The sequence below is a fragment of the Nicotiana tabacum genome, chromosome 18 (assembly GCF_000715075.1).
Source record: "Nicotiana tabacum cultivar K326 chromosome 18, ASM71507v2, whole genome shotgun sequence".
NCBI classification, from domain to species: Eukaryota; Viridiplantae; Streptophyta; class Magnoliopsida; order Solanales; family Solanaceae; genus Nicotiana; species Nicotiana tabacum.
In genome coordinates, this window is record NC_134097.1 from 74,126,383 (window position 1) to 74,138,446 (window position 12,064).

The following is a 12,064-nucleotide window of genomic DNA, read 5'->3' on the forward strand; positions in this document are numbered from 1 at the left end:
AATATATACTACAAGAAAATCTATATATATATATATATATATATATATATATATATATATATATATATATATATATATATAGATTTTCTTGTAGTATATATTGTATGTTATGTATATATATTACCTTATATATTTTCTTGTAGTATATATTGTATGTTATGTAAATATATTATAGCTTATAAATAATTGCAAGTTAAAGACAAAAAAATATTGCAAAAAGATATTCAAGGGCATGTCTTATAATTTTTATTACCAAAAATGGTATATCTTTCTTCGTCTTCCTCCCCCCAATGGAATGAGCACAACAAGGTACTAATACCACCATTAAAAGGAAAAAAAAACTAAAAGAAGATATGCCAAAAAGTACAAGGTACACCATAATCTACATATCTCTAACAAATTTTATAAATCCTTCAAGGTTCGGAGGAGGTTGCGTTGGTGGTGGTGGAAAAGAAGCTTGTTCATCACCACATCCGGGCGAAGCAGCATCCTCCGCAAGTTCTGCCATCATTTCTTCATAAGCTTCATCTACCGCCGGTTGTGATTCCGCAATTCCAAAGTTTCTTCTTTCCGAGCGGATCCAATCTCTGAACAGTACAGATTTTTCCAAGCTCTCCCTCATTGACGCTCTATGATCACCTATTTGAAGTCTTGCTTGACTGAAAGCGCTCTCTGATGCAACAGTTGAAGCTTGAATAGATAAAATATCCCGAGCCATCCTTGCAAGAACCGGAAAATGTTTTTCCCTTGCCTTCCACCATTCCAAAAGATCAAAAGTGCCGTCTGGATTCTCCTTTTCAAGTCCCTGCGACAAATAAACTTGAAGCTCATTTAGATGTGAAGTTTCATCATAATTATCACCTTGAGAACCCCTGAACTCCGTCCAAGATTTAAGTATTTTTAAGCCCGCAGCTCTTTTAGACGATTGTGAACTAGACAAAGTAGGGGTTGGAACATTTGGCCTAGCATGCTCTAAGGCAAGTTGATAATCATTATAAATTGTTTGAGCATTAATTTTAATTGAGGCTTTTGCATCTGCAAGTGTAGCAAATATCAAATATTATAGTAATAGAAATCCGATTACTTATATGAGTAAATAAATACCGCAAATATTGTTCATATTCATGTTTATATTTATAAATATCGCTCTTAACTGTTGCGCGAGGCCAACCTTTATAAGTAGGATTAAAAACTCTTCTAATATAATGCACCCAATTAGGATTAGAGGGAAAAGAATAGGGTAAGCACATAACGGTAACCATCTTTGCTAATTCTTCACGATCTCTATTTGGATCGTAATATAAAATACCTCCGGTCACAGTGTTAATTCCTGGTTGAACTAGATTTGAACCTGTACTAGGGTTAACATCAGAATCTACATGTGTTCCCTCTAGCTGCGCTTTCATTTGTAAATATCTAGCTTTATCTCTAGGGTGTGTTTTTATGTGCCTAGTCAAACTACCCGTGTCGCTACGGTCTCCAGTATATTTATGCGCCAGTAATTTCCCACATGTGTTACACTTAGCCTTATTTTGTTCTCTTACTTGAGTAAAACAAATTCCAAACTAATGATGTTTCTAGGCGTTTAGGAGGTTGTCTATTAAAACTAGGGGTTTCTACAGGTGGGTCGGGCGGTACATCAGTTGGGTTATTAAAAGGACTAGTAGGTATATCATCTAAATCCGGTTGGGTTTCATCTTCATCCTCATTTTCAAAGATAGTTTCATTAGGATAAAGAGCATTCATAGTTTCATCATCTAAATTTTCACCTGGTGCAACATTATGGCAAAATTGACTATCGAAAAATTGAAAACAGGGGTTATCACTATCAAGAATAATAGGAGCAGCAGGACGTCTACCAGGTCTGGGTCGGGGATCCGGGGGAAGGGTAGTAGGTTGGCCACTACTTTCACCAATTTTAGCTTTACCCTTACCACCAAAAATATTTTTCAAAGAAAATGCCATATTAATTATAATTATACTAAATAAAACTAACAAAACTATAATATTAAAACTTAAGAGTTGGAACGCGTTTACCGAATTGCCGAACAACTTCTTGAAAATTAAAAATCGTTGAAGACTTGAATACTTCAATTCACCAACTTCACAATTTTTCACGAAATTTCAACAATAAAATAAGCAATTATAGTAGAGAGATTGAGAGAGATTGATGAATTGGTGAGTAAAAATGAAAGAATGAGGGGGTATTTATAGTTGAGAATTGGGGAAAAGTGTAATTATATAAAGTTTGGGGTTAAAATAAAGTTTTGGGGCCAAATGACTATTTTTTAAACATCCAAATGGTAAAAATTGCAGCCCAACGGCTATAATTTTAATTTTTGACCGTTGCTATTTTTTTTAAAAAAAAAAATTAAAAAGTAGCCGTTAAGCCCGGTAAGACCGGCCCAGGCCTGCCAGCCGGTCCCGGGCTCGTGGGCTTTTTTACCATACCCGGCCCGCCACGGGCTTTTTGCACCATTAGGGACCGGCCCACCAGGACCGGCCCGCCAGGCTCGTTTAGCCCGTTAGGGCCGCGGGCCCGGTCCGGTCCCGGTCCCAGCCCGGCCCACCGTACAGCATTAAATGTAGATACTGAGCAATTTTCCCATACCATGCTCGTGGAGCTTGCTTAAGGCCATAAAGGGCCTTCTTAAGTTTGCAGACATGATTAGGATGTAAGTTAGAGACATACCCGGGTGGTTGCTCCATATAAATATCTTTGTCAAGCTCTCCGTATAAGAAAGCATTTTTCACGTCAAGTTGCCATAACTTCCAATTATGCGAGGCTTCCAAGGCTAGCACAACTCGGACAGAGATCATCTTAGCCACCGGACTGAAGGTTTCTTCATAATCTTCACCATACTTTTGAGAAAATCCCCTAGCAACTAGCCTTGCTTTATATCTATCTATGCTTCCATCGGTTCTTCTTTTGATTTTGTAAACCCATTTAAAAGAAATGGGTTGTACATCCTTCGGCTTTGGTACAAGGCTCAAGTTTTATTTTTCATCAGAGCCTCCATTTCATCATCCATAGTAAGCTCCCATTTTTTGACTCCTTTAGCTTCTTTGAATGAGGAAGGTTCTTCATCATCAATTGGTCCTGCAAAGAAACAGGAATACGTACTGACAAAATTTTCATCTCTTAAAGCAAGCTGGCTTGATAATAGTTCTTTTTGGCCTTCCCGAACCACTTGAATCATCTTCTTGTTGAGTTTCATGTTGTTTAGGTCCAGGACTCCCCCTTTCTCTTAACTCCTTGGCAGTTGTATTATCTAGAGAAGCACCTGCAATTGACAAGCTTGAATCTCCATTATTTAAGGTTTTTGAACTTGCTCCATCCAATGCAGCTCCATAATACAAAGACACTTCATCGAATATGACATCCCTTGAGACAACAAAGAGATGAGTTTTAGGATCCATGCATTTCCATCCCTTTTTCCTTTCATCATATCCGACAAAGATGCATTTCCTTGCCTTGGCATCTAACTTGCTCCTTTGAGAATCCGGAATGTGAACATAACAAATAGAGCCAAAAACCCTGAGGTGATTCACGCTAGGCTTTTCTCCAAACATTAATTCATAGGGAGACTTCATATTATTTGGAGAAAGCGGCATTTTGTTAATCACGTACGTTGCACATTTCATACCTTTAGCCCACAAGGCTCTAGGTAAATTCTTGGCATGAAGCCAACTCTTACATGTCTCAGTTAAGTGTCGGATCTTCCTTTCAGCCACTCTATTTTATTGTGGCATATCAGCGCATGTCAGCTCTCTTTTAATGCCATGTTGACGACAAAAGGAAAGAAACTCATATGATGTAAACTCACCGCCATTATCAATTCGTAGCCGCCTTATTCTGGAATCGAGTTCACCTTCAACAGTTTCTTTGAACTCCATAAACTTACTGAAAACTTCTGACTTGTGCTTCACAAATAAATCCAAGTAAATCTAGTAAAATCATCAATGAAAATTAGCATATAAGAGTAGCCTGAAAATGAAGGAGTTCTCGTTGGCCCCATCAAGTCACTGTGAATAAGTTCTAGTGGGGCATTGCACCTTGACAAGGATCTATCAAATGGAAGACGATGTGCCTTTCCATATTGACATCCTTCACAAACCTCTCCTCCATCAAAATTTTTTAAGTTAGGAAAACCTTTTGCTAGATTCAACTTTACCATGGCTTTTAATTTATCCATGATTAGATGTCCAAGTCTAGCATGCCAAAGATGTGTATTATCATTGCTACTCATCTTTTCAATATATGAATTAGAGGCAGATAAGACATATAATTCGTTAACTCTTTTACTTGAGTGAACGATATCTGCCTTGAGTACCTTGATATTTTGGAGGAACTTCACATCACGTGGGCCAAATAGCAAATAGTTTCCAGCATCTATAGCATTTGCAACTGAAAATAGATTTTTCTTCATACCTGGAATGTGAAAGACACTGTTGAGGGTGATAGTGTATTTTTGCTTCTCGTTGATCACAAAGTGTCTTCCTTCTCCACATTATGGACTATATTATCTGTTGTAACAATGACATCATGTCCGTTGTATTCGCGAAAGGTAGAGAATTTGGATTGATCTCCAGTGAGATGGTGCCGACATCCTGAATCCACGATCCAGTCTCTTTCAAAATTTATGGAAGTCATGGCAGTTATTGCTCGAGTCTCCACTGTGAAGCACTTTCCCCAGGCTTCTTCTTTTTCTTCTTCTTCAGCAACTTCCTCGATTTGAGCTATATTGCTCTCTTTGGCTCAACAATATCTTTTTATGTGCCCGACTTTGCCGTAACGGTAACATTTTAAAGGCTTTTTACCGTTGCTGGAAGACTCCCCCTTCTTTCCTGGCGAGCTCGAACCACTTGAGGATTGAAAGTGCATGCTATCTCTTGATTTCCCTTTAAATTCCTCTTATCGGCGACAAGAGCATTTCCTTCCCCTTCTTTGATAGATACACTAGCCATTTGTTTGGCTAATAGCTCTTGTGACGATAGCAAATTCTCAAATTCTTTCAAAGATGGTTGTTGAATCCATTCTTGAATCGATGTAACAAAGAGAATATGTTCTAGCTTTAAGCCACGAATAATAATTCTTCTTATTCGTGCTTCAGAGATAGCCTCGTCCGGATTCAATAGAGAAATTTCAGAACACAGATTTTAACCTTCAAAAAATACTCGGCGATCGAGAGATTACCTTGAGTGGTGTTAGCTAACTCATTCTCCAAAATCTGTAGCTGAGCTTCATCATTCTAGTTGAACAGCCGATCGAAGATCTTCCATATTTCATGAGCTGATTTACACCTTATAATATGATCAAATAAATTACGAGAGATGGACCTCTTTTAGGATAAACTCTGCCTTAGCATTAATCTGCTTCCACTTCTTATGTGCATTGCTATTTTCCGATGCGTCAGCAGGAGGACTTGTGTTACTCCTATTGACAACTTCCCACAAATTCTCACCAACAAGGTATGACTCCATACAAGTCTTCCATACCTTGTAGTTGGACTGGTTCAATAACTCAATCCCCAGTCCATTAGCACGACCACCCAAATCCATTTAGAGAAACCAGTTGAATCAACCACTAACCCGACCTTGAAATCCAGAAGCCGACTTATGGCTCTAATACCATGTAAAGAATGGCAGAAGAAGAATATTATTTGGAGACTTTCTGCTAGCCCAAGATCGTTAACTAAAATTGGAGGATTCAACTAAAGAAGAGGAAGCTTGAAAAGAGAAGATAGATCTTAGATAAGAGAACTTGTTTTGGAAAGAAGGCTTTTTTGATTTTTTGGCTTGCTTACAAATGAACAAGATACCCCCTATTTATACTAGCCTATGGATGATTCTAGATATGATTCTAGATAATGTACAAAGAAGATTCTAGCAACCTTATCTTCTAACAACACTCTAGAATATCTAGATATGTTCACTAGATAAATATCAAGGATATTAAACTAGGACATACTAGAGAATTCTATATTATTCCAAAAAATTAACTTTATTTTTTTCACATGTAGAACCTACTATATATTCTCAAGCTGCTCATATTCTAGCCGGTAAGAGACTATGAGGAAGGAATTTGGAGGCTTTAGAAGCCAATCACAGTTGTGATAATATTGAGTTACCTAAAGGAAAGAAGCCTATTTGTTATAAGTGGATCAACAAAATAAAATATAGGACTAATGGTAGTGTTGAAAGATATAAAGCAAAAATATTGTTGAGATGAGACACTCAGGCTGAAGGAATAGACTTTACTGAAACATTCTCACCTATAATAAAGTTGTCTGCTTCTACTTCTACTCCCTTGGTTTGTAAATTACAAGAGTCTTTTTATGGTCGTAGACAAACTTCAAAACAATAGAATTCTAAGTTCTCTAAGTCATTATGTTCAAGAGGTTATACTCACTCTACTAATGACTATTCATTGTTTGTTAAGAGTGATCTTAGGAATTTGGTAGTTTTGGTTGTGTAGTTGATGATATCATTTTGTTAGGGGATGATATTTCTGAAGTAGAAGATCTTATATAGTATTTAGATAGGGAATTCAAAATTAAGGATTTGGGTTCTTTGACTTACTTCTGGGAATTGCGACCACTTAACTTGACAGTGGTGTTCTTTTAAACCAAAGTAAGTTTATTCTTGATTTATTTAAGGAGTATGACTGTTTGGATGTTAGTCCAGTGGTTTGCCCTTTGGGTTTAAATGTGAAGATGAAGGCATATTCAAGGGAATTGCTTCCCTGTCCAACTACTTATAGTATTTTAATTGGTAAACTTCTATTTTTATCCATACGAGGCATGATCTATGCTTCTCTATACAATAGCTGAGTTGGTTCAATCGGGCTACTCGTTCGCTTTACATTTCAGTAGCTTTGCACCATTTGAGAAGCCTTAAAGGGTGTTGATCATGATTTCTTCTAATCTTTAGCACCAAATTTCTCTTCGACTGCTTATTTTAATAGTAATTGGGCAGCATGTGTTTGTGACAGCTTGGTGGGTTAAAATCTCCAATTATTTCCTTGTCTTCCATAACCTTTAGCAAAATGGTGGCAAAGTTGAGTCGTATTTTATCTTATATTTGTGTGCCCGTCTCACTTCCTATTTTTATTTTGTATCTATATAACCTGGGATTCTATTTTCTACGAGTGTACCAAGCATATTAAAGTGGACTACTAATGAATTTTTGCTATCTGGGCCCAAGCATAAGCATTAAGGAAATTGGCTTCGTCTATCTATTATGTAGTTGGCCCAGCTCTACGTAGATATATGGTTGTAATTGTGATTCTGTTTGTAACTGACTAGTTTAATATAGTTATCCGATCTTATCCAATTGTATATAATGAGGTGTAAGAAATATTTTGGACCCTTTTGCCCATTATTTTTATTTTACACGAAATAAAAGTTATTTCTCCCAGTTCCTTCTCTATGTTACACTGACTCAAAACCCTAGTTAATTTCTCTTTGATTTTGTCGATTATGTGAAATTTTCAAATAGGCTTCGATTATTAAGATCACACCAAAATTAGCTTTAAAAAGATCAGCTTATTTTAAGTAGAAAACTAGATCACCAAACTTATTGTATGTGACTAGTTTGCTAGTATGTTTATGTAACCTCAAATTCAATAGCACCAATGTTAGGAGAAGTAAAAAAGACAGAAAGAAGCAATGTAAGAGAGCCATGAATACACTTTTGTTTCAGATTTACTATTTAACAGCTATCCATATGTACTATATAGTTGTATTTGGTGAAATTCGGAAACATAAAATTAGTATTTGATACTCCCTTGCTCCCAGTTTACGCAGCACGGTTTAAATTTGAGAGTCAAACTTCTTAATTTACCTTTCATGCTTTCTAATTAACAACAATTATATAAGTTTCTCGAAGAACTTCTCACTAAGAGAACAAAATATCAAGATTTAAGATTGTATGAGATTAGACCTGATGAAAGATACATTATTCCTCATATCTAATTATGATCGACTCATTCATGGGTAGGAATTGATCGAATCTTCGGACACCCCGAAAAAGATACACCGATTAAATTATTTGCGCCCACTCGTGACATCTCATAAATCTTTAATATCCGATATTCGATTTAACAATATGCCTTCATGTCTTAGCGACAAGAAATATCTTTTTTTAGAGAGAATTATGTGCATGTACTAAAATATAAGAAGTTTAGACTCACTTAGCCATAGAATATTATTTAACTACTTTTAGCAACAAAAAATTACCAATGTTTAAAAACTTATGGAAGTTGTTTTTCAATGGGCATGGTTGAGATTCGTTAAGAATACATGGAGAAGGCAATGTACAAAAAAAAATGAGAAAGATTAGAGATGATTTGGACAGGTTTGGAATCAAAATTCATAGCTAAAATCAATCTAGTTAAAAAATTCTCTGCGACACATACACAAGGGATATACATAGGATACATGGTTATACATGTAGAAACGTTATCTTCTTTCTTCAAACTGCAGCTCAAATTTCAACTTAAACTATCTCAAGTCTCTACCAAATCATACTAAAATTGAGATTCAAGTTTCTTAAAATGTTTAAAACATAGTTATCTAATAACACCCCATCAAAACAAATCTCAATTGTGCAAATTCTGTGGTGCTTGAACTCAAAGAGACCATCTGGACCTGCATTCACTAAAGGCCAGATGGTATTAAAACACCGCGTAACCAGATGGAAGATCTAAACGCAAGCACACCATATGGTAAACATATAGGGACATTACATCCTCAGAATGAAGCTTGTGATCTATTGCACATGAAGGATATATGATGTGAGAGAGAAAGAGGAGAGAGAGGGGAGGAAGACGAAAGAAAGGGAGAAGTATACAAAGAGCCAGTTGTGACTGGTAACATTTTAGGAGTTGGCCGTCACGACCCAAAAATCCCTCCGAAAGAGTCGTGATGGCACGTAGTCAAAACGACCAGTCGGATCATTAAATTTGCTTTTGATAGTTTTTTCTGCTCCGGGCTGCCAAACTAACAAGTGGCGAAACGGTGCAATGTACATCCGACATCCTTGCTTCATTCCTTAATTTGAGTCTTTTTCTTTTTTAAAACAACGGAGGATCAGCTAAGTAAGAAGAGAGAAAAAGTTGTGTTTGAAGACTTCCACTGGTATCGTCATAATAGCGTAAAAATGAGATATCATAGTGAGAAAATCCTGTATTTAGAGACTTTCACTGATATCATTGAACTATAATTTTGATGTTTATTTTTTTGGAGTTAGTTCAGGCTGATTTAAAAAGTATATATTTCATATGTATACATTTCAAAATATTTAGTATATATGTATACATAATTCGAGCCAAAAATAAGATATTCAACTCAACTCACAAAATTATTTGTACAAAGGGAAGCAAACAGAAACAGAAGCGACTCAACATGTAACGTGCTGAACGTATAACTTTTGTTATATTGATGTCTCAAATCTTTACATTGAGTCGAAGAATTGTATACATTTATAAGCAGAAAAATGGGTCAATTATGGCAAGTGCAACCTGTCTATATCCTGTCTTCTCGCTCATAAAACTCCTAAAGAAGTTAATTAACAAAAACAAAACCAAATACTAATTTTGAAATTCCTACTAGTGACCTCGTCCACGACGACTTGGCCCTGAGTATGCTCTCTGTAAAACCAAATTCTCTACCATTGGGGAGAAAGATAGGGGTCTCAATCCCTCAACTTTCATGCAGTTATTGGACAAGAAAACAAAGAGGATTATTACAATGACCAAGACAAAAGTGTACTTGAAACACTTCATTTTCTTGTTACTTCTTGTCAGTTGAGGATCAAGAAATTGAACTGTTGGTTTTTGCTAAATGTTTGCTATGTTTTTTTGGGGAAAAGGATGATCACTATATAAAGGATGACATTCAGGAGTTAAGCAGGTATATTTCTTTGACTTTGATGGTTAGACTAAGGATCAAAATTCCGCTTTTTCATAGGTATGAATTTTCAGTTTGAAAACGTTAAATACACTATATTTGAATGTCGGAAGGTTAACGAGAATTTTAGTCAACGAATGAGGCATTGAATATTACTACATCTTTTTATAACATGCATGCAGGATTTTGCGCTGTCATAGATCCAAGATTTAGCTTTTTCCGATTGAACATTTCACATAACTTTCTAATTTTAAAGAACAAAAAATATATAGTAGGTGATTTCTTTTTCATCAACCTAAGTCTTGATGGGTAAAGTTACTCAATATATGTGTTGATGGAAGGTAACAGATATATAGAGAGCGGATCTAGAATTTAAGTTTTATAGGTTCAAATTTTAAAAAATTTAGCATTGAACATATTGTATTTAAAGATATGGGTTCATATTGATATATTTGCATTATTAATGAATTTTTACACATAAATTTATGTTTTGTGCCCAAAGTACTGGGTTCAGTTGAACCTGGTGCCGATACATATTACATCCGCCTCTGAATATATGATTGATGAAATTAGTCGATGTATAGTTGATCCAAACACCACCATCATCAACAACAAAAAGAAGAACAAGTAAAATTTTAGAAAAAAAAAATGAGAGTGATTTCTTCTCATTTGTAAAAATTTTGATTGGCAGAATTTTTTATACTATTATTATTGGGTGATAATAATTACCCAATAAAATAATTAAAGTCTGTACAAATTGATTTGAACACCATCGTTACCTAAGAATCATATATAGTGGAAGCATGCTTCCCTTCATATAACCCTACTTAGCTACTTTAATTTCAAAGACCCAACTTCACTTGACCATCACGACACTCATAAATTGTTTTTCTTGTTCTCGCCGTGTGCGATGACCCATTCATACTTCATATCTCACTAATCTTTTGCCCTTCAGATAACTAATTAATTAAGGACCTTCATTAATTTTTCTTTTACGTACCCAGGTCCAAATAGTTGAATATTATTTTGAATTCTCCGAGAATTTGATGCAACTTTATTACTAGTTGTAGTTTCGACCAAACATGGTCAAAGTTTGCTGATATTTGACCTTGAACCCTAAGAGGGATATTTTTAATATGACGATAAAGGAGGAAAGTTAAATTAAATTGACAATCAATTAAAGATAATTAAATTATGATGAATTGTTTAAATACTACTATCCACCTAATCATTTACGCATGACAGAAAGGTGAAAAGTTGTAACGAATTGTATAACAGACTTTACTTGTTTTGTGATTGAGACTTCGGTAACCGTTTATTTTCACCTATTCCTCTCTACTCTCTTGTTGTAGGGAACTTCAGTCAAAATATGACTACTATATAGGAAGAGCATTGAATGGAAAATTTAATTACCCAAATAGTAAAAAAGATATTTTAAAAAAAAAAAAAAAAAAAAGTGGAATTCTAAAGTATCTAGAATTTCAAATGTGACTACCGATTTTCACTAATTTTTCCCTTGCTGAAAATGTGTTCCCTCGAATTAAGACTATGCACTATCTAGCTAGAGCATTGAATGACAAATATAACTGTCTAGATACAAAAAGATATTTAAAAACAAAAAAATGAAACAGTAATCGTAAAGTATTATAGTTAATAAAGTTTGGAAAAACTAATATATCTATGCTGCAATCGGAATTCAATCTAGTAAAAGTCAAGTCTAAGGATCTGAGATATGCAAACCTAATTCAATAATAGAAGTTGGGCCGCCACGAGCGTTCTACTTTAATTGAGCACCAAATATGGGAAATTCCAACTTAGGAAGGAGTCAATCAATAGCATTATTTTCTTTGCACACCTCTTGAAAAAAAAATGTGAGAATGGCGTGGGCATAAGCATATATAGACCGTTTGTAACCCCTCCACTATTTCAATAGTTGAATTTTAATTCGAACACAAATGGCCCCTCACTTTACAACTAACAGATAACTATCCGTTATCTGAATTCCACTGACCTAGATAATTAGATTTGTGTTGGCGAGATTAAACGCTCTTTACTAAAAAAAGAAAAATTATTCCCAAAAAGTTTTAGTCATTGCGCATTGATTTGCTAAGGAAAAAGCAAAGAATGTATTAATGTGGCTTAATTTTAAGGTT